Here is a 22,048-nt window from a genome sequence, read left to right on the forward strand (position 1 = left end):
TAAGTCACTGTTCTTTGATCTCTTTTCTTGAATCTGGAAGTGAATCTTTATGTTGTATGAATTATAACAGATGCACGTACATCCTTTTGTAATCTTCAAGATTCACATCTGAGGAATGTTTGAATTCAATACTACTAAACTTTCATTTAGCTTCTCACCCACAAATGTCAAAGTAATTTACAAAAAAAGAGCAATTACAATTAGCCTTATTTTACAGATGGAGAAACTCAGTCTCCTGACCACCTCCCATAAGTTCTTCCTGCTGAAGTACTCCCTCTCCAGACTCATCCTTCAGTGGAGGTGATAGAATTGATGTTGCACACTTCCCTTTTGGAACAGCAATGAAGCCAGATTTCCAGCACCAGGTATTCCAGGTGATCTGCATAGCACCATGTGCTGGGAGGCTCTGTGCTTTGACATCAATTCCTGAACCCCCTTCCTCCTTACAGCTCTCTAGCAACATAGCCGTAATGGAGGCTTGTTACCACTGACTCCCCAAATTACAGATGTACATAGACTGGTGCTATGAGAAATTAATGTGTACTTCAAAGATGTGGTTTTAATCAAACACAAGCTTTTATAAACTCTCTTGGCATTTCACTTTAATAACCCTACACCTGTATGTGCACATCATTAGAGTAATTTGTTTTCATTAGCTTAAAAAGCCCTAAGAGCTGCGTGTTGGTGAGTTCTAGATTTTCTATATGCATTCATATAATAACAAATTGAGTTGAGAATATAGTTGCAGATATTTCAGTGGATTGTATACGTCTGTAAGAAGCACCTAGGACATTGTCATTAACATTTTGACTAACCACAATTTACCAGGTTACTCCAAATTCAGTTACATTTTCCCCCACCCACACAGAAGTTACAAAACAAATTTTAATGACTGATATACTGCAATTACTCTTCCAAGTACAGTTAATTTATCACTGTCTCATTAAACAGAGCTGCCATTAATTTACAAGTCAAGAATTCGTGATTAGTAGCCTTATCACCACTTGATGATTACCTGTTCTGGGGCACCTGGCATTGGCCACTGTTGGAAGACAGGGTACTAGGCTAGATGAACCTTTGGTCTGACCCAGCATGGCTGCTCTTATCACTTAAATAGAAATGAGAGACACCCTAGTTCTTGAAGTGTAACATTTCTGGTTTGATATGTTGTACTGTGATTATTCAACATACATACATATAGTGAAAGCTACTAAAATTACTATAGGCCTTTTCCTTCTTCCCTGGGGGTCTTGATGCCCCCATTGTTTTAGCATGCGAGGGTGCCTGGTATTGATCTCGATTTATTTAAATCTTATTTTAGTGAATGGATATTTAGAGAAGTTCAATGGCTATTAGCCAAGATGGTTAGGGACACAACCCCATGCTCTGGGAACCCCTAAACCTCCAACTGCCAGATGCTGCGACTGGACAACAGGGGATGGATCACTCCATAATTGCCCTGCTCTGTTCATTCCTTCTGAAGCATTTGGCTGCCAGAAGACATGATACTGAGCTAGACTGACAATCAGTCTGACCCAGTATCACCATTTTTATGTTCTTAGACATACTCAGACAGAAAAAAAAATACTTAGACAAGTTAGATGTCTTCAAGTCACCAGGGCCTGATGAAATACATCCTAGAATACTCAAGGAGCTGACTGATGAGGTATCTGAGCCATTAGTGATTATCTTCGAAAAGTCACATACGGTGGGAGAGATTCCAGAGGCCTGTGAAAGGGCAAATATAGTGCTCATCTATAAAAAAGGAAATAAGGATAACCTGGGAAACTACAGACCAGTCAGCTTAACTTCATTAAACACGGAAGATAATGGAGCGAATACTTAAGCAATCAATTTGCAAACACCTAAAAGATAAAGTGATAAGTAACAGTCAGCATGGATTTGTCAAGAACAAATCACGTCAAACCAACTTAATAGCTCTCTTTGACAAGGTAATAAACCTTGTGAATAAGGGGGGGGGAAAGCAGTAGATGTGGTATATCTCGATTTTAGTAAGGCTTTTGATGCTGTCTCACATAACCCTCTCATAAACAAACTAGAGAAATACAACCTAGATGGAGATACTATAAGATGGATGTATACCTGATTGGAAAACCGTTCCCAGAAAATAGTTTTCAGCGGTTCACAGTCAAGTTGGAAAGGCATATCGAGTGCAGTCCCATACGGATCAGTTCTGAGTCCGGTTCTGTTCAATGTCTCTCTCAATTATTTAGATAATAGGATAGAGAGTACACTTAAAGTTTGCGGACAATACCAAGCTATGCTTGGAGGATAGGGTAAAATTCAAAATGATCTGGATAAACTGGAGAAATGGTCTGAAAAAAAGCAGGATGAAATTCAATAAGGACAAATTCAAAGTACTCCACTTAGGAATGAACAATTAATTGCACACATAAAAAAATGGGAAATGACTGCCTAGGAAGGAGTACTGCAGGAAGGGATCTGGGGGTCATAGTGTATCACCAGCTAAATATGAGGCAACAGCGTAACACTGTCAAAAAACCCCCATCATTCTGGGATGTATTAGCAGGAGTGTTGTAAGCAAGACATGAGAAGTAATTCTTCTACTCTACTCTGCGCTGATTCGGACTCAACTGGAGTATTGTGTCCATTTCTGGGCGCCACATTTCAGGAAAGATGTGGACAAATTGCAGAAAGTCTAGAGCTGTGGTCTCCAAATTTTTTTGATCGCGCACCCTATAAGTAAAAAATTTTTGAGCACGCATGCCCAGCTTCCAACCGAACTGTCGAAGCAAAAACCACTCGGACTCCTGGCCGAACTGCCGAGGGGTGGGGTGGGGGGGGAAGCGGCGCTGCTCCGGCGACGCTCCTCCTGCCGCGCACCCTGAAGGATCTTCTTGCACACCCCATTTTAGAGACCACTGGTCTAGAGAAGAGCAACAAACATGATTCAAGGTCGAGAAAACATGACCTGTGAGGCAAGATTGAAAAAATTGGCTTTGTGTAGTCTGGAGAAGAAGAGACTGAGAGGGGACAGGATAACAGTTTTCAAGTTACAAGGAGGAGGGAGAAAAATTATTCTCCTTAACCTCTGAGGATAGGACAAGAAGCAATGGGCTTAAATTGCAGCAAGGGCAGTTTAGGTTGAACATTAGGAAAAAACCTTCCTAACTGTCAGGGTGGATAAGCACTGGAATAAATTACTCAGGGAGGTTGTGGAATCTCTATTATTGGACATTTTTAAGAGCAGGTTAGACAAACGCCTCTCAGGGATGGTCTAGATAATACTTAGTCCTGCCATGAGTGCAGGGAACTGGACTAGATGACCTTTTGAGGTCCCTTCCAGTCTTATAATTCTATGATTCTAATGATAGTTTTGCAATTGGACTTATTCTAGATGTATTAGGTTCATTCACATAACTTCTCTCTCAATTCCATGATATTTATCAACATTAAATGACTTGAGCATGATTCACTCACTCTACTACTGATTGTGGAACTTGAGACAAATCACCGTCTCTACCTCAGTCACCCTATCTGTGAAACGGGGATAACAGAGGTGATGCAAGAATAGTTAGTGATTATTTTAAAGGGCTTGAACCACAAATAGCACTGGTATTATGGGGCAAGATTCTCTAGTTCATTCTAGAAGTAAAAAGGGGCCAGAAAGCAGCCATATGCAGCCTGCTAAGGATTCTTCTGGCATGGGGGAGAATTCTGCTGATGGTGCCATCACACCAGGTTTCTACATCACCCTCCGCCTTATTCCTCCAGACCTGGGTGCAGCACAAGGGACATTTTGGGGTGGCAAGAGCACACTACTGTCTGGGTATCCTCAACTGGCACAGTCCCCTGGGGACCACTGCCAGCTGGCACAGCTTACATCCACAAGTCTGCCCTAAGAATCACAGAGTGGGACCAAGCGCCCTGATGGGCCTACCTCACACTCCACTGCATCAAGCAGAAACTCAGTGCAGCATCAAATGCTGGCTATCATCTTACTCTGCAGACATTCTTGGATTTATTTTTCTTCCAACCAATGCAAAGGAAACACTTTCATGTAAATGTTCTAAACTAAAAAAACCTGAAACATTAATGTTCAGTATTAACCAATATCTATGTTCACTATGTCACTTTATTTGGCTACAATGTTTTTAAAGTTTTCCGTTCAGAATCATATTAAATGGAACACTGGGAACTGCTTTTAAACAGTTCAGGAACACTGTTAAACACCTACTCAGACCTACTTATTGCATGGAACTTGCGTTATTTTAGTCCCACCATCCAGTGGCAATATCTATTCATGCTGTGTATTTCCAAGCTATTGCTTCCATATTACTTTCCAGGAGAACATGATCATGGAAAACTGAATGTTTCCACTTTTTAAAATGCAGATGTTTGGAGCTAGGGTTTTTGCCTATTACACCTGTCACTGGTGATGTACATACTCTTCAGATAATCAAGAAGTGTAAATTTAGTAAATTATTTAAAGCTAAATTGAACAAATGCATTTGAAATCTCATTTTTCTACCTTGGAAGTTGCCCACCTTAATTGACTCCTATTTGTTTTATGGGAAGTAAAGTATTAAGATTTCGAGTTTGAATATTGCTACAAAAGTATCAAGATTACTTAAGAGATAGTATCAGTGAAATATAAAATCTAGGGTTACCATACGTCCGGTTTTTCCCGGACATGTCCGGCTTTTTGGTAATCAAACCCCCGTCCAGGGGGAATTTCCAAAAAGCCAAACATGTCCGGGAAAAATACTCCCTGGCTTACCTTAGAGCGGGCGCTGGGGGCTGCTGTGCTCCCTGACTCCTGGGCTCTGTAAGAGCCGAGCTGCCCGAGCGCTACTGGCTTCGGGCAGCCCCCATGCCTCTGGACCCTGCGCCGCCAGCCGCGCACTTCCCCTCCCGGGCTCCGGGGGTGCAGGGTCCAGAGGCATGGGGGCTGCCCGAAACCGGTAGCACTCGGGCAGCACGGCGCTTACAGAGCCCAGGAGTTCAGGGAGCACAGCAGACGCCAGAGCCCGGGAGGGGAAGTGCCCGGCCGGGGGCACAGGGTCCGGAGGCATGGGGGCTGCCCGAAGTCCGAGCGCTACCGGCTTCACGGTTTGCCGGGCAGCCTCCAGACCCTGAGCCCCCAGCTGGGCGCTTCCCCTCCCGGGCTCCAGCTGCGCTGGGGAAGCGCCAGCCGGGGGCGCAGAGTCTGGGAGCTGCTCGGCAAACCGTGAAGCTGGTAGCGCTCAGACAGCCCTTTTCATGTGGCTGGGAGGGAGGAGGGGGAATGCGGGTGCTCAGGGGAGGGGGCGGAGTTAGGGCGGGGACTTTGGGAAAGGGGCAGGGAAGGGGTGGAGTTGGGGCGGGGCCGGGGGTGGGAAAGGGGCGGGGCTGGGGCCCCGTGGAGTGTCCTTTTTTTTATTTTTAAATATGGTAACCCTATAAAATCATCACTGGATAATAGTCTCCTGCTGCTAAATAAAACCAAGAGTGATTTATTTGGAGTCATTTTAGTTTCACGGTATATGCACATCATGTATTTAGGTGAGCACTAGCATTAGTTAAGTACATATTTTGGGGTATGCACTCTTTTGGAAATGCTGCTGTTTTAAACCTTAAAGGCTCTGATACGTTCCATATGAGAAAAAAAAAATCAATTTTTAACAGAGCTAAAGATCACTGGATTAATGTTTATGCACTAAAAATAATAAATTCATACATGCTTTATTTGTATTAAATGCATTTTTGGAAGTGGGCTGGTGGTGTACTTGGGGTGCATGGAAAGTGGGACGGGGGAAGGGGTCTTTCAAAAAATAGCTGCAGGTAGTCTTCAAAGCTTTTATTTAAGTTCCTACGCAGAGCAATATTTTACATCAGTGTTACTTTTTTGAAATCTAACATTCCTGGTTATAATATTAAGAACCCCAAACTAATGCATCATGACCAACATTATTCTAATAAAGACACTTAGAACATAGGTGGTACTTCGGAGGTAAAAAAGTTTGGAACTGATGTTCCTACAAAGTTTCACGGATTGTAACTCCATGCATACTTCTACCTGCACAGTTCAATGGCTTTGTGACAGTAATCCAATGAGATACAATATTAAACATCAAGGAAGACTCGATACCTCAAGTAGAGATTTTACAATAAAAGCAACCAGTGCAGGATGACAATATCTTAACAGAAGTTACTGTATAATTTCTCTATCCTTTCAAGTTAAATTATAAGGGCACATACCACTGTGGTTTCCTTACACTAGACTTCTCATGTAACTAAGGTCAAAAAGTGGGACAACCAACTGAAGCGGCTTTTAATGAACAGTATTTTTTCTACTAGATTTCAGAGTTGATTAAGCATTTGATCTCTACCTAAAAAGCCACAAGAGGAAAGGTTCCCAAGATGCAATGAGAAGGGCACAACTCTGCTCACTTTACTCACATGATTGTCCAAAGGTGATCAATGGGACTACTCATGCAAGTAAAGTGAGCAGTATTAGGCCTAAATTGTGCTCCCAGAAGCACGAGCCTTCTAGCTCCATGCTACTTAGTCCCCTAAAGCTTCCCACCTATCCGTACAAGTTTGAAAGTTGTATATTTCGTTAGAAAATCTAGTTTGGTCAAAAGGCAGTCTGAAACAAATAGGAGAAATCAGATGGAGCATAGTGCCTTAGAGTGGAAGAGAAAAACAAAGCAATGTCCCATCAATATTATGCTCTTGGAAGACGCATTTCTGGTAATCCCATAAGGATACATACTCAGCAAAAGCATTTGACTATGTAATAAACAAGAGAGTGAAGCTGCTGGGAAAGTCAACTAACCACCAAAAAGTCCTGTTGTCAGGGGTAACTGGATAAGTGTGGAATTCTCATTAACTCACAGTGGGCTCTTGTAGTAAGCTAAAAGCTTAATAGCAGCAAAACAGGACAGTGGGGAAGAGTCTCTTGCTGTAGCAGAAATACCCATAGGAAGCCAGTTTTAAAAGAGATGGGGGGATGAACATATTTCCAAAGGGTTCCATTATAAAAATATTTGTTAAGAGGTAACCAGAAAGCCTCTTACCTATGTCCATCATCACAATGAAGTGACATTATTGAAATCTTGATTTCTTGTTAGCATAAATGGTCACGTCAGACCACATTGTACACTGACATCCCAAGTAATGCCACTGCAGCCTGCGCTTGACAGAGTTTTCCCTTAGGGTGGCAGATTCCATCTGCTTATACTTTCTAATCCCATCCCTGAAAGTTTATCCCACCTTTCAATTTGGTCTGAAATAGCAGCAGATAAATAAATAAAATAAAAAACAAAACGGTCATTTTTACGATTCTTCACCAAATCCTCATATTTGGGGAGCACTGAAACCAATTCCTCCTTTGACTCTATCCTTCCTTAAAATCTTGGGGAGGAAGCTCCTTCTTCAGATCACTGGAAGTGAGAGTTTAAAGTCACAGAAGTACACTGTATTTTGATGAATAATCTGTTTTCTGACAGGCTTACTCTGATTTACATCAGAGAGGCATTTAGATCCATGTTTTTCAACTTATCACCACCTGAGGGTCAATCATGTAGTAATTTCACCAGTGGAGACTGATATAATACTATGTACTGAAGGTTACTGAAAGCCCAGCCTGGGACCTAACATCTGTAATAAATAATCAATGCATTTTTTTGTTTCTCCCCAACTGCCAAAGTATCTCATAACCCACTAACCTGAATCCTGAAAACTGTATTGGGGCTGTGACCTCCATTATACAATATAAAATCCTGGTTTACTGCAACACACACAAGTGTGGAGTTTAAAGCAAGATTAAAATTAAGTTGGTGTGGTTATATTGGATTGCTGCTATTCTCTAGTTATGTTTGGAAATCAGTTGTATTTTTAGTTAATATCAAAGGCACTTAAAGATTGCCTATCCATGTGCTCTTGACATTTAAATCCAAATAAAAAATACTCAACACTCATTTAATACCAGAATTATTTCTGTCGCTTATGTACTGTACTTTTATATAGTTTTGATTTTTGAGTTACTAGCTTTTATGGATCAAGGTTCAGATACAATCTTCTCAACCACACACTAGAGGGGATTTTTTGGGTTTGTTTTGGTAATATTTCCTAGCATAGACATTTCCCTTAGAGAGGGAGGAACTTTCCTGTGTTTAACATCAGTAGTTTTCAATGTAGTGCTGTTTACAAGCATTTTAGTCATTGCCACTCCATCCTCCCAAAAGCCCCTGTATTCCATTTCTTTAACCTTGCAAAATCCAAAGGCGTGTAAGAGAACAGATATTTGAGGAGGATCACAAGTTTGACACAGAAACTGGTTTGATGAAAACTAGTTATTAGGCAATCATTTATTAGTTTCAAAAGCACACCTATCTGGCCTTTGTTAGTACAAGTCTAGCTCTGCCCTAGGCAGGTAGGACACAGAATCAGGGAAACCACAATGTGTTCCATCAAAACAAGCAATTTGAGAATCACTGGAGAAATCTGAGTAACTCAGTAATGCTGTTATATTTAAGGATCCAAAAAAAGTTTTTTATTGAAACCCTAATATTTAGGAGATTACTATTCTGCAACACTTGGTCTAAAATTCAGTAGAGTCAGCACAAGAACTGTCTGAAATGCTTTGACTCTATTATATTATGTTTTGAGCTACCATCCCGAATTTCCTTTAATTCAGAGATGAGGTAGACTGGTTTTAGCACCCTTACCAGTGGACAGGTGTTCCCATTCAAAAGCCATCTCAACTGCCCCCCTTGTTCGCAGATTCATATATGCCAAGATCTGAATCGACATGGAACCTGAACTATGCTCTCACCCCTGGAAGCTGTTCTTACTGGTCAAGATTGAGGCACAGTAACAACATTATAGTATTTAGCAGTTAGTGCTCAAAAATGTTTACAAGCCTTCTCTAGTTTAGCTCACAACACCCCTATGAAATAGATGTTGTTATTCCCATTTAATGGTAGTGTAAGATCACATGCTTCACCAAATTCCACAGAGGATATTAGAACCGGGATTAGAATTTTATTCCCAGTCTGGTTTTTTTCAATTATTAGGCCACTCTGTGCCCTGTTTGCACAGCATCTCCTCTGCACTGCCTGGCTAGAGTGTAAGTCTCACAAGGAAGGGACAATTTTTATGCAGCATTTCATATAGCAACGAGCCCACAGACTCTCAAACAAATGATTGCAGCATATTGCTTTCATTTGAAAGACTGGTCTCTTCATAAAGAGAAAGTACAATGTAGATAGCAGAATCAACATTTCAGCCATGAAATGCCACTTAGATGTACATATAAGTAGTCATCCCTTGAGATATACCAGTTCATTACTGCCTTGCACAGAACTGAAGTGCCTGTAGCTGACTGTTCTTTTAAGCAGACTCCCAGTACTGTACACCTGAACGGATGTTAAAAATCTGACATATCAATTAGCAAATGAAATACTCAAAAAAGGGTACTGTCAGGTCAAATTATGCTCCAAACTGGGGTTTTGTAAAAATAATCTTTTACAAAAACCAAGACTAGTAGAAATGCAAATTTTTTATTCCCATAGAAAATATTTTAAAAAATTCCCCTGCTGTATGCATGAAACAAACATGCTATTGTATGAGACATTTAAGTTGATAACATAATACTTAGAGGAAAAAGTGTGAAACTGACCTATTTTCATTGTATAAGAGAAATGTAGAAAGTATTAAAAACTAATTAAAAAGGGTAAATTAGATTTAATTAGTTTAAATAATCCAAGGTATTATTTGTAATACAGGTAAGTAAATATTCAGTCAACTCTCATTAAATATTTAAAACAAGAAGAAGAGGCAAGCAACTGTCTTTACAGGAATTTATGTCATAAATGCCTTGTTTGTGCTAACGATTCCCTTTATGATCGTGATAGATGATCATGATTCAGGATTACAAGTTGTTTACATCAACGCTGTCCTTGACCAATCCAGCACAAATGAATAAAGTGGAAAGTAAATATTGTCTTCTATATGGTATTAGCATAAAGAAAACAGATTTGGAATTGTTGCACTTCAGTCTTCTAACACCATTATTCAGGGCTGGTCCACACTAACACTGTAAATCAATCTAAGTTATGCTAGCTCCAGGGTGGATAAAAATCAATGATTTAAAAATAAATAAAAAGAAAAAAAATGATTTTTTTTTATTTAAACTGGATTTTTTTGATAAAAAGATTTTTCCTCAAAAAGCATCTCTAAAGATAGTTTTAATTAAGATACATTATAGCTCAAAGATCTCATCATAGAATAGGGATTGTAAATTCTAATATATTCATGTAATGTTTAAGAAAAGTTTTGTAAATAAGTTCCAATAGTTCATGGATTAGGAACCCAATTTTATGCGGTTCCAGGGGCTTCTGTATAGAGTATTTAGGTTAATCTTTCTATCTACCCAATGGGACTCAGTGCTCAGTCTAGAAGATACCATCAGAGATGCTTAGTTTTGCAGTTCTCAAACTGTGGATTTGTGTCTCCAGAGATAACATGCTTGTTAACAGCAAAAATGTTTTTAAATAAATAATATATAGAGGTGAGAAATAACAGACCTCAACCCTACTGTCCCTCTGCAAATTTGTAATCCCTTACCCCTCTCTAAAAGTGCAAAGTTTCAAAAAGTTCAATAGGAGTACTTGTGGCACCTTAGAGACTAACAAATTTATTAGAGCATAAGCTTTCGTGGACTACAGCCCACTTCTTCGGATGCATATAGAATGGAACATATATTGAGGAGATATATATACACACACACAGAGAGCATAAACAGGTTTTTTTTCTCAATTAATTGGCCTCTCAGAGTTGGTAAGACAACTCCCACCTGTTTATGCTCTCTGTATGTGTGTGTATATATCTCCTCAATATATGTTCCATTCTATATGCATCCGAAGAAGTGGGCTGTAGTCCACGAAAGCTTATGGTCTAATAAATTTGTTAGTCTCTAAGGTGCCACAAGTACTCCTGTTCTTCTTTTTGCGGATACAGACTAACACGGCTGTTACTCTGAAAAAGTTCAATGAATAGAAGATTGTTGGGGACGGAATAGATCTCGACAAGGAGAAGAAATCTGGATATAAATGTGAGAAGGGAGGGACAGGAGTAGAAACCAAAGTTAAACTGTTTGAGCAGCATATTCCAGAAGTCTTGAGGTTTTTCTGAGCGTAGCCTTCATTGATTTGAGATCTACCATACCAATCTCTCACTGGAAGGGAAACCCTATAATGGCAGCAAGCCGTAAAAGAGAGCCAGTTCGGGAATAAGAACCATTCAACAAATATATGTTTGCTGATGACGTTTAAAAAAAAAAAAAAAAAAAAAGTCATACCAGTGAACTGGTGGAAGTCACTTAAGCACTTGAGACTGTTGAAGTAATAATCTCACTTTAACAGCAGTAGCTTCTTCTGCCAGGGTAGAAAGAATATTTTCTTCCTTTGAACAAATTCATTCCAAATTGAGAAATTGTTTGGGACCTGAAAAAGCAGGAAAGCTTGTTTTTCTCTTTCAGATTATGAACAAACAGGAAAATGAATGTGAAGACGACTGAGTTAGCTGCAGAATCCAAAATTTTAAGTTTCTCATGTTGATGTGGCTGACAGTCGATTTTTAAAAAATATTTCATTTAACTATCTTAGTTAAAAACAATTTAACAAAAGCAAACCTGATTTTAAAAAACTTGAATGTTTAACTAAATTAAAAAATTAATATGCTTGTTTTGTTAAAATATTATAGGTTTGCTGTTGAAGAAAAAAATCCAGAATACATAATGTTGTTGTTTTAGTTAAATAAAACAATTTAAATGTCTGTCTGGTGATGCTCTCCTCCTAATACAGCATGGGAAGAAAATCCTCCAAATAGTAATGATTAACTTGTTGAATTGGAGATCGTTCACCTCCCAATGACTTCATAAATACCTGCTTCAACTACTAAACAATCATTCATTTTCTGATATAGCTGTAAAAGTAATCTGAAAAGTTTTCAAAACAGATCACTTAAATATATAGTGTATACCTTCTAAAAATGAAACCATCTATCTCTGAGTTGTGAAGAATATGTATTAAGGTTATAACAACCAACAAGAATGCACTTATGCAGAAATCCATGATTAAATCAAGTCTTCCTGACTAAGGATTTAAATCAAATCCATCCTGGCTAGTTCAATTACATAAATTACATAACTGAAGTCCATGTAACTTAGTGCGGTGTAGACACCACTGTAAGTCGACCTATATTGACGGGAGACCCTCTCCTGTCAATGTAGCTTTCGCCTCTCTGGGAAGTGGAGTATAGACATCAACAGGAGAGCGCTCTCCCATCAACTTAGCATGTCTTCAGCAGACCCACTAAATTGACACCGCTGTATTGATCCCAGCAATGACGATTTAGCCGGTAATGTAGACATAGCCTCATTTATCAGCCAAGCAAGGTAGTCAATCCATTTATAGAAATATCTACAATTACAATCCAGTCTGCACCTCTTAGTCTCTCCTGCAGCTTTAACTACCGATATGGGAAAATTTAAGAGAACATCAGACAGTGTGCTTTCTGAATACAGTAAATCTCCAAAATTTCAGAATACTAGTCACACAACTTCCCAATCTTCTGGTGAAGGGGAAAAAAAGAAAATAGGCCTTTCTCACAGTAACAGATGCTTAAGGAGCAGGACATATTAAATATTTCCAAGGTTTTATTAAACAAAACCCCCACATGCAACATTTATGCATATTTGCAGTAAGGATCTAAAATCTGGGCTTTAAATTATAAAGAATAGGGATGGTCCTAAACACTTATTGAATCTGTACGCCTCCCTTCCACCACCCAAACATACATGACCCAAAAAGGAAGCAGGGCACAGATGCTGACTTTCCAAAGTTCCAGGGGGTGCTTGACCCCTGGTTCTGCCCCAGACCCTGCCCCGCCCCCACCCCATCCTCCAAGGCCCCACCTCCACCCCACCTTTTATTGCCCCCAGTCCACCCAGCCCCACCTCTTCCTGCCCAGTTCTGCCCCCTCCCCCAAGTGCACTGCATCCTCACTCCTCCCACAGCCTCCTGCATGTCGCCAAACAACAAATTGCAGTGTGTGTGTGTGTGTGGGGGGGGGTGCTGATCTGCGGGGCCTGCTGGTAGGTGGGAAGTGCTGGGGGGGCAGAGAAGAGGAGGTGATAGGAGGGCTGCTGGTGGTTGCTCAGCACCCACCATTTTTTCCCCATGGGTGCTCCAGCCCCAGAGCACCCACAGAGTCAGTGCTTAAGAAGCAGGGCTTGACTATATCTATTTTAATTCTTGCAAGTGGCCCCATAGGACCTCAGGTCCCACCCTTGGAAAAATGGTAAAATCTAGCCTAACCTCCCCCTTAAATTGCATAATTTGGCTGGTTAGTTTGCCCCACATCTCACCCTCCCCTTTACAGTAACACAACATTTGGGCACTGCCGTTTCCTCTTTCAACATCTATACCAGTAAGGTTTCAGGGAGAAAGCAAGCACATTTACAAATCTGCAACCGGTAAAGAGAACCCAGCCATGTTCTTCAGGGGATGTCCAACTCAGGTAAGGATGATACCATCTCAAACTCCCACATCATCTTGCCCAGTTTTCTGAAGTGTTTTCTCTTACCTACCCACAGTAGTTTGGGAAAAATAAAGATCTCCCCACACATCACGGTGGGAGTGGCAGCCTAAGACACAATCCACAATTCCCAGGGGACTCAAAAGAAGCAGCATCAGACATTAAAGCAAATGTTGTATTCATAAACATATGGCAGAAAGACAACCCCACCCCAAATTCTGAATTTCATACAGGCCCAAGGGACACAGGTTCTCTGAATTAAACTGGGGGAGCAACCTCCTATACATGGACAAAGGTCATCCCCAGCTGGATTCCAAACAGGGTATGGCAATGGTTCTCAAACTTTTGTACTGGTGACCCCTTTCGCACAGCAAGCCTCTGAGTACGTCCCCGCTCTTATAAATTAAAAAACACTTTTTAAATATATTTAACACCATTCTAAATGCTGAAGACAAAGCGGGGTTTGGGGTGGAGGCTGACTGCTCATGACCCCCCACGTAATAACCTCACGACCCTCTCCGGGGTCCCAACCCCCCAGTTTGAGAACTCCTGGGGAAGGGTCTCCAAGGGCCCCATTCCAAAGCACAGGGACAGCCCCCAACCCACATGCCAGGGCAGGGATTTCCAGCCCATGACTTCTCCAAAGGTGGCCTGTGTTATACAGGAGATCAGACTAATTGATCACAATGGTCCCTGCTGGCGCGGGACTCTATGCAGCTGTGAATCCTCTGAAGCACACCCTTCCTCACAGCCCCGCCTTCACCTCCACCTGGCTGGGCAGGGCGCCCCACCTCACTCCCACACACAAGGCTGCCCCAATCCTCTCTCCAGCCAGGGACTCCCCCATGCTGAGCACAGCTGGGACCCCCCGGGCACTCTGAGGAGAAGGGGGGACCCGGGGGACCCCCCCTTGCGGGCAGCCCATGAGGGGCGGTGGCGGGCTCAGGAACTCTGCCTGAGAGGGAGCGGGAGCCAGAGACCCCCGCACTGGAGAGGGGGCCTGGGCCAGAGCCGGCAAGGGGGGTCCCCCTGACCCCGCGGGGAGAAGCCGCTGGGGCCGGAGCGCCCAGCCCCCGGGGAGTGACAGGGTGCCGGACCCCAGGGGACAGTCCTGACCCGCCCCTTACCTGGGGCTGACACCCGGCTCCTGCCTGCCCGCCCCGCTGCGCTCCCTTGCATTGGGGTTCCGCTGCGCGCTCCCGCCGCGGGGCACTTCCGGCCGCGCGCGCGCGGCCCCCTCCCTTCTCTCCGCACAACCGCCCGCTGCGTGGAGGCGGGCCCGCTTCCGGGTCACGTGGCGCCCTCTGGTCAATCGCCACGCAGCCGCTGGAGAGGGCGGGGCCTGGCGGGGGCTCGGGAGAGCCGCGGGGCGCAGCGGGAGGTGAGGTGGGGAGGCGCGAGGCGCGGCGGCTCCGGGCACCAGCGCAGCAAGCGCGTGCCTGGGCCGGCGGGGGGCGGCCGGTGGCTGTGAGGGCGGCGGTCAGGCGGCCTTCGGCGGGAGGGCCCGCGGGTTCGGGGGCAATTCGGTGGCCGAAGCCGCGGGACCGGCGGATCAGCCGCAGAAACGCGCCCAAAAGCCGCCTGACTGCCCTGCTTGGGGCGGCAAAAACAGAGCCGCCCCCTGGGGGGAGGGGTGATGGGCGGTATTGATATGGGCGGGGGAGGAGGGTGCTGGGAGAGGTGAGGGGGTGTTGGGATGTCAGGGGCGGGTTGGTGTTGGGAGGGGTGGGATGGCAGTGGGAGGAGTGGGGGAGGCTGGTGTTGGGATGAAGGGGAGGGGTGGTGCTGGGAGAGGTGAGGGGGTGGTGTTGGGATGACAGGGGCGGGTTGGTGTTGGGAGGGGTGGGATGGCAGTGGGAGGAGTGGGGGAGGCTGGTGTTGGGATGAAGGGGAGGGGTGGTGCTTGGAGAGGTGAGGGGGTGGTGTTGGGATGACAGGGGTGGGTTGGTGTTGGGAGGGGTGGGATGGCAGTGGGAGGAGTGGGGGAGGCTGGTGTTGGGATGAAGGGGAGGGGTGGTGCTGGGAGAGGTGAGGGGGTGGTGTTGGGATGACAGGGGCGGGTTGGTGTTGGGAGGGGTGGGGTGGCAGTGGGAGGAGTGGGGGAGGCTGGTGTTGGGATGAAGGGGAGGGTGGTGGTGGGATGGCAGGGGAAGGTTGTTGTTGGGATAGGTGAGGGAGGGGAAGGGGTGGTGCTGGGAGAGGTGAGGGGGTGTTGGGATGACAGGGGCGGGTTGGTGTTGGGAGGGGTGGGATGGCAGTGGGAGGAGTGGGGGAGGCTGGTGTTGGGATGAAGGGGAGGGGTGGTGCTGGGAGAGGTGAGGGGGTGGTGTTGGGATGACAGGGGCGGGTTGGTGTTGGGAGGGGTGGGATGGCAGTGGGAGGAGTGGGGGAGGCTGGTGTTGGGATGAAGGGGAGGGATGGTGCTGGGAGAGGTGAGGGGGTGGTGTTGGGATGTCAGGGGCGGGTTGGTGTTGGGAGGGGTGGGATGGCAGTGGGAGGAGTGGGGGAGGCTGGTGTTGGGATGAAGGGGAGGGGTGGTGCTTGGAGAGGTGAGGGGGTGGTGTTGGGATGACAGGGGTGGGTTGGTGTTGGGAGGGGTGGGATGGCAGTGGGAGGAGTGGGGGAGGCTGGTGTTGGGATGAAGGGGAGGGGTGGTGCTGGGAGAGGTGAGGGGGTGGTGTTGGGATGACAGGGGCGGGTTGGTGTTGGGAGGGGTGGGGTGGCAGTGGGAGGAGTGGGGGAGGCTGGTGTTGGGATGAAGGGGAGGGTGGTGGTGGGATGGCAGGGGAAGGTTGTTGTTGGGATAGGTGAGGGAGGGGAAGGGGTGGTGCTGGGAGAGGTGAGGGGGTGTTGGGATGACAGGGGCGGGTTGGTGTTGGGAGGGGTGGGATGGCAGTGGGAGGAGTGGGGGAGGCTGGTGTTGGGATGAAGGGGAGGGGTGGTGCTGGGAGAGGTGAGGGGGTGGTGTTGGGATGACAGGGGCGGGTTGGTGTTGGGAGGGGTGGGATGGCAGTGGGAGGAGTGGGGGAGGCTGGTGTTGGGATGAAGGGGAGGGATGGTGCTGGGAGAGGTGAGGGGGTGGTGTTGGGATGTCAGGGGCGGGTTGGTGTTGGGAGGGGTGGGATGGCAGTGGGAGGAGTGGGGGAGGCTGGTGTTGGGATGAAGGGGAGGGGTGGTGCTTGGAGAGGTGAGGGGGTGGTGTTGGGATGACAGGGGTGGGTTGGTGTTGGGAGGGGTGGGATGGCAGTGGGAGGAGTGGGGGAGGCTGGTGTTGGGATGAAGGGGAGGGGTGGTGCTGGGAGAGGTGAGGGGGTGGTGTTGGGATGACAGGGGCGGGTTGGTGTTGGGAGGGGTGGGATGGCAGTGGGAGGAATGGGGGAGGCTGGTGTTGGGATGAAGGGGAGGGGTGGTGGTGGGATAGCAGGGGAAGGTTGTTGTTGGGATAGGTGAGGGAGGGGAAGGGGTGGTGCTGGGAGAGGTGAGGGAGGGGTGGTGTTGGGATGGCAGGGGGAGGGTTGGAGGGATGGTGGGATGATAGGGGCAGGGCTGGTGTTGGGAGGGGGTTGGTATTGGTATGGGAGGATTGTATAGGGAGGTGGCTGAGGGAGAGCTGGTGTTGGGAAGGGAAGGAGTTGGCAAGAAGGAGGAGGGGAAGGGAATTTTTGGATCCAGCATGCTAGAGATTAAAACCCAGAGATACTTTTTACTTCACCATCTGAGATATCAAGGAGTGCGACATGAACTCTCCCTCAGACTGTCCCAGTTTAAAGACACTCTACAAATGAGGAAGAAAAATGTGCTGGGGTTGGGGGGCGGGCAGGGAAAGATGGCAGCAATACCACTGCTCAGCATAGCAGCCAGCTGCCCATCAGGAATGGCGAGGGGGATCAAACAATAAACTGTGAGGCCTTGTCTTGGGCGAATGCTGGATGCTGCTGACACACACCCAGAGTCTGCGTGTGTGTCTCTCATACATCATAAGATGCCAATAAAATCTATTTTATTTGAATTGGGGTAGTAAGAGGATAGGGATGGATGAGTGATGAGATGGGAGAAGATAGTTTTGTTGTGAGGGGACAGAGTTCCTAAAGGTCCAAGGTTCTCTCTTTTTAGGAGTCCCATCCTCACCTAATGAATCAGATAAGCAGCCAAATAGCAGCTTGCAAAGTTTTTCAATGCAGTCTACAGCTGCCTACATATTTAATCTAAAGTAGTAGCCTATGGAGACAGTTTGCAGCATGTCACATTGGCTTAACCCGAGCATCGCCTGCCTTGTGGAGACTGCAGGTGTGTCTGCACTCCAGCTGGGATCAAGTCTTCCAGCCTGGGTATAGTCGGGCTAGCGGCTAAAAATAGTAATGTGGATGTTGCAGCTTGGGTGGCAGCTTAGGCTCTCAAGCCCACCCGTAGTGCTGGTGACTAGCCCCACTCTCCATCAGAGTTGCAACATCCACACTGCTATTTTTACATGCTAGTGTGACCTTTAACCACATCTATCCTCTATTTATTGGACACAGGTGAAGGGGAAATGTAGACTTGTAAAGTAATCCAGGCATATCAAAGCATATTGTTTGCTATAATGATTTGAATCAGTATGTGTTGTGACCAGTATTATGTGCATGGTTACCATAGGCATTATAGGGTGTATTTTTGCCTCAGTACTTTGGGAAAGAATTTTACACATCAATTTAGAGAATAAGTTCCTTTGTATTATTATTTGCATTGCACCAACTGTATCCCAGATGCTTTACAGACAGTAAGATGACAAATTCCCTGCCTCAGAGGGGTTAAAATCATAGATAACATTCAAACAGATGGAGGTTTATTTATCTCCAACTGTTCTCTCTCATCATATGTTTAGATTGCGAGTTCCTTGTGGCAGGGACTGTATTTCTTATAGGTGCATACCCAGTCAGGTTCCCATTATGCTAGATAGTGTGCTTTTTGTGCTACAGCAATAATAATTAACAACAATAGCCTGTGTGAGTGAGCAGTAAACGTTTTTGTTTGTTTGTTTTACAAAGGAAGAGTAAGATATATAGACATCTTGGAACAACAGCTACATTTTATAAGTGTAAAACTAAAATCTGGGGAGAATGTCAACTGGCATGAAGGAACTTAGAAATCATGGTGATGAACATGATAGGTAAGTTAGATTTGCTAGTAGTGAAATGAGTTGACCAAAAGAAGTGGGTTTTAAGTAAGGATTTGAAGGAGAGATTGGGTAGCACATGGGTTCAGGGAGGATGTTCCAGGTAGAGGAGGCAGAATGAGAAGACACAATATATTGAGCCTGATTCTCCACAGCCTTACTCTCCCCACCCAGTGTTGTCATTTTCACTTGCAGAAAATGGGCATGAAATTTCAGCATCTGTGTGAGTAGAGAATTCTGATTTGGCAATGTTTTACACCCCTTTGGACAAGTGCAAATGACTACACAAGGAGACCGTAAGTGGAGAATCAAGTCCATTGGCTTCAATGGCCGTGCCACCCACTCATACCAATTCTCAATTTGGACCATTGTGTTTAATACAAAACTCCTTACATGCAGAGTTTAATGATAATGTTCCATACTGTTGAGAATGAATGCCTTTCTGTCTCATTCCAGTTTCTCTTCACTAGCTGGGATCATCTGGAATTATCCCTAATAGTGGCAATACTGAATATTGGTTGGGTGGATCAGTGCTGCAAGGTCCCTCAGAAAACTTCCTTCCATATTTCCGACATCTTAAAAGACATTATTAGTTTTTGGTTTGTGGAACCTGGGATTTTGTAAGAATAGATCAGTTGAGAAATGAACAGTTCATATGATATTTTGAAGAGAGCATATTCATACCAAGACAACAAGGAGTCTGGTGTCACCTTAAAGACTAACAGTTAGTCTTTAAGGTGCCACCAGACTCCTTGTTGTTTTTGTAGATACAGACTAACACGGCTACCCCCGATACTATTCATACCAAGGGCTTCCACCTAGGAAAGTTAAGAAACAACTGCCCTTCCAGGAGTTAAATTCTTGAGTGCCACATAAAGGTATTGGAGTTTTCCTGACATTCTTGGCTTGGATCTAAACTTCATTCTGAAGCTCCAGCAAAGGCAAAAATCCCATTGATGGCTGTAGGAGTTTGCCAACATAAGGGCTTCAGGATTCATCCCTGTTTGACTTTGAATCATAGATACTTGTTTTACTGATATGAACAAATTTTTGGCACTGTTTCCACTGAAGATTATACAAGTTAGGAAGAATGAGTTTGTAATCGTCCCTGCCTTGAGTATTATCAGTGTAGCTGTCAGCTAAGCAGGAACTGCAAAACCTTTATAATTGAGGAAGTTTGATTTGCAGAGCCTAGTTGTAGTTTGTGGCACCGGAAGTTAGAAAAACAGGGCAAGATTCTTTCCTCTGCTGAGATCTGCTCAGTGCAAGGGACAGCAGGCTGTGAGAGTCAGTTACAACTCCCTGATTCTCTGCCTTGCATAACTCCAGCCCCAACGCTGGTATAGGGTAGAAGGACCTAGGGGCTGCTCTGACCTATGCTAGCTGGCAACAATTCCTAAGGGACTACAGGACATCTGAGAAGTGAAGGAACATACTAGCTGTGATCCATCTACATTCCCAGGATGTCTTCTACACTGGAGTTGGGGTGTGGGTGAAGGGGTGTTGGCTACACCTGCACAGAGTTTCCTTCCACTCACTGAGGGTATTCACAATTGGCCATGAGTGGTCAATGTTCTGCAGTATCTGAGTGGCACAAAGGAGTGGATCAGGCCCATCACTTTTTAGTTATTAATTAGCAAAAGTCATAGCTTGATTCTGATCCTACATACAGGATAATTTAATTAATAGGGCTATAAATCAAGGAAGTTACACTAGTATAGAACTGGTGAGATCAGAATGAGGTGGATTGCTAAAGAATACATTTGGGATGCCATTTATTTTTTAGCAGAATCACTTTTCAGACTAGAACTGTGCTGCATGTGGCTATGAAACTTTGATGCTCTTTGTTTTCATTGTATTAGACCTTACATTTAAAAGCACACTTCCCATGTGCAGATTTTGTCATCCAGTTTATTCTCAGATATCCTGACAGAAGAGAGACTCATACAGACTTTTGTTCTTTCTTACTTTGTTGTTCTCTCAATGTAAAACAACACAAAGATCTGTTTGGTCTTTGTGCATGGAGAAGTATAACACCAACCATACTGTAAAGATGATTTTGGACCTTTAAAAGGTTGGGTCTGGCTCTGTCATGCTCTACTAACTTCAGGATTCAAAAAACCCAGGTGGAGTAAACTGAAATAGTGGCTACATGTGGGAAACAACTCGTAGTCTATGAAATATAATTGTTTTTGGCCTCCAAGGAGTTAATGGCAGTTTGATTTCCTCGGCCATTTCCTCTTTGCCACAGACAGCGGAAGTCATCACAGTGAAACAGACTTTCAATGGAAAATCATCTTGCAGCTAAAGCGGAGATTTGTGACAGGATAAAACCCCAAGGTAATTTGTAAGAGGAAGATTCTTAATGACCTCTCCTAGTTTGTGAGGCAAGGGATTTCACATTCCAAGTGATTTAAGAGTCCTGCACCTGCAGGTCAGCATAGTAATCAGTAACATGACAAATTTAGGGCTGGATCTTGCAACCTCATATGAGCTGTCTTTACTCATACTTGCAGTTCCACTGAGCCTGATCCTAATCCCCTTAATCAGGGCCTGATCCTGATCCCATTGAAGCCAAATAGCATTTAGCTATCAATTTCCATGAAAATGGAGCTTGCTTAGGAAAAACTCCTATAAAAGGCAGGGAGAATTTTTCCTCAGTAACAGTGGAGCAGACAATATTGAGAATGTGGCTTACTGAGTTAATTGGTACGACTCAGTTGAGTAAGGGATGTAGGATAGGGATTTGAACCAGTATGGAAAATGTTGCATGCTGGGAGAGGATCAAATCTCAATTGTCACTTATTCATAAGTCTCTATAATAAGGAACTAAAATTAAATTGTCCAGATCACATTATTGATATATGTATCAGTTAATAACATGAGTAACTGGACGTGATAGCAACCAGACATTGAATATGAGGTGATCAATATTTCAAAATGAAGCCTTGTCAATACAAAATACATTAAGAAATCTCAAAATATCTTTCTGTATATATAGTATTTAATTAAACTGATTTATTCTCTTACAAAGAGACCAGGTCAATATCCTCTTCTAGAAATAAAAACCATAGCTTGTTATCCATTAAAGAGAGACCTGCATATTTGGCTCTAATGTCATTATTTATGTTTAATGCAGGTTTCTCTTTTTAATTTTATAGACAGGTATTGCAAATATTGTGAGGCATGGAGGCCTTTTATCCAATTAAACCGAGTAGGACTTTTTTCCAAGCACTGTATTTTACACACGATAGATTTTTGGATCTAAATTGAGTAACGGTAGTTAGTTTCTCTCATTGTATTATTCATGTCTCATTATAATACCGT

The 22,048-nt window shown here is 44.3% G+C and overlaps 2 protein-coding genes across 5 annotated transcripts in view; one reads left to right on the top strand and one right to left on the bottom strand.

The window, feature by feature from the left end:
• RALB (RAS like proto-oncogene B) overlaps positions 1-22,048 on the bottom strand; it is an 80,374-nt gene that overhangs the window by 36,007 nt on the left and 22,319 nt on the right. The window contains exons 1-2 of one of the 4 annotated variants that reach the window (XM_054043300.1): positions 14,697-14,822; positions 11,330-11,474 (exon numbers count right to left, since the gene is read on the bottom strand). The exons of 1 other annotated variant lie outside the window; for it this stretch is intronic. The gene's annotated coding sequence lies outside the window, so the exon portion shown is untranslated. Of the gene's footprint in view, positions 1-2,103; positions 2,193-11,329; positions 11,475-14,696; positions 14,823-22,048 lie in introns of those variants that run through there. 2 more of the 4 variants (XM_054043297.1, XM_054043299.1) reach the window with 2 other exon arrangements.
• LOC128845079 (uncharacterized) overlaps positions 14,905-22,048 on the top strand; it is a 79,694-nt gene continuing 72,550 nt past the window's right edge. Inside the window, exon 1 of the mRNA XM_054043296.1 lies at positions 14,905-14,950. The gene's annotated coding sequence lies outside the window, so the exon portion shown is untranslated. The remainder of the gene's footprint in view (positions 14,951-22,048) is intronic.

This window comes from Malaclemys terrapin, chromosome 11 (genome assembly GCF_027887155.1).
Source record: "Malaclemys terrapin pileata isolate rMalTer1 chromosome 11, rMalTer1.hap1, whole genome shotgun sequence".
NCBI lineage: Eukaryota > Metazoa > Chordata > Testudines > Emydidae > Malaclemys > Malaclemys terrapin.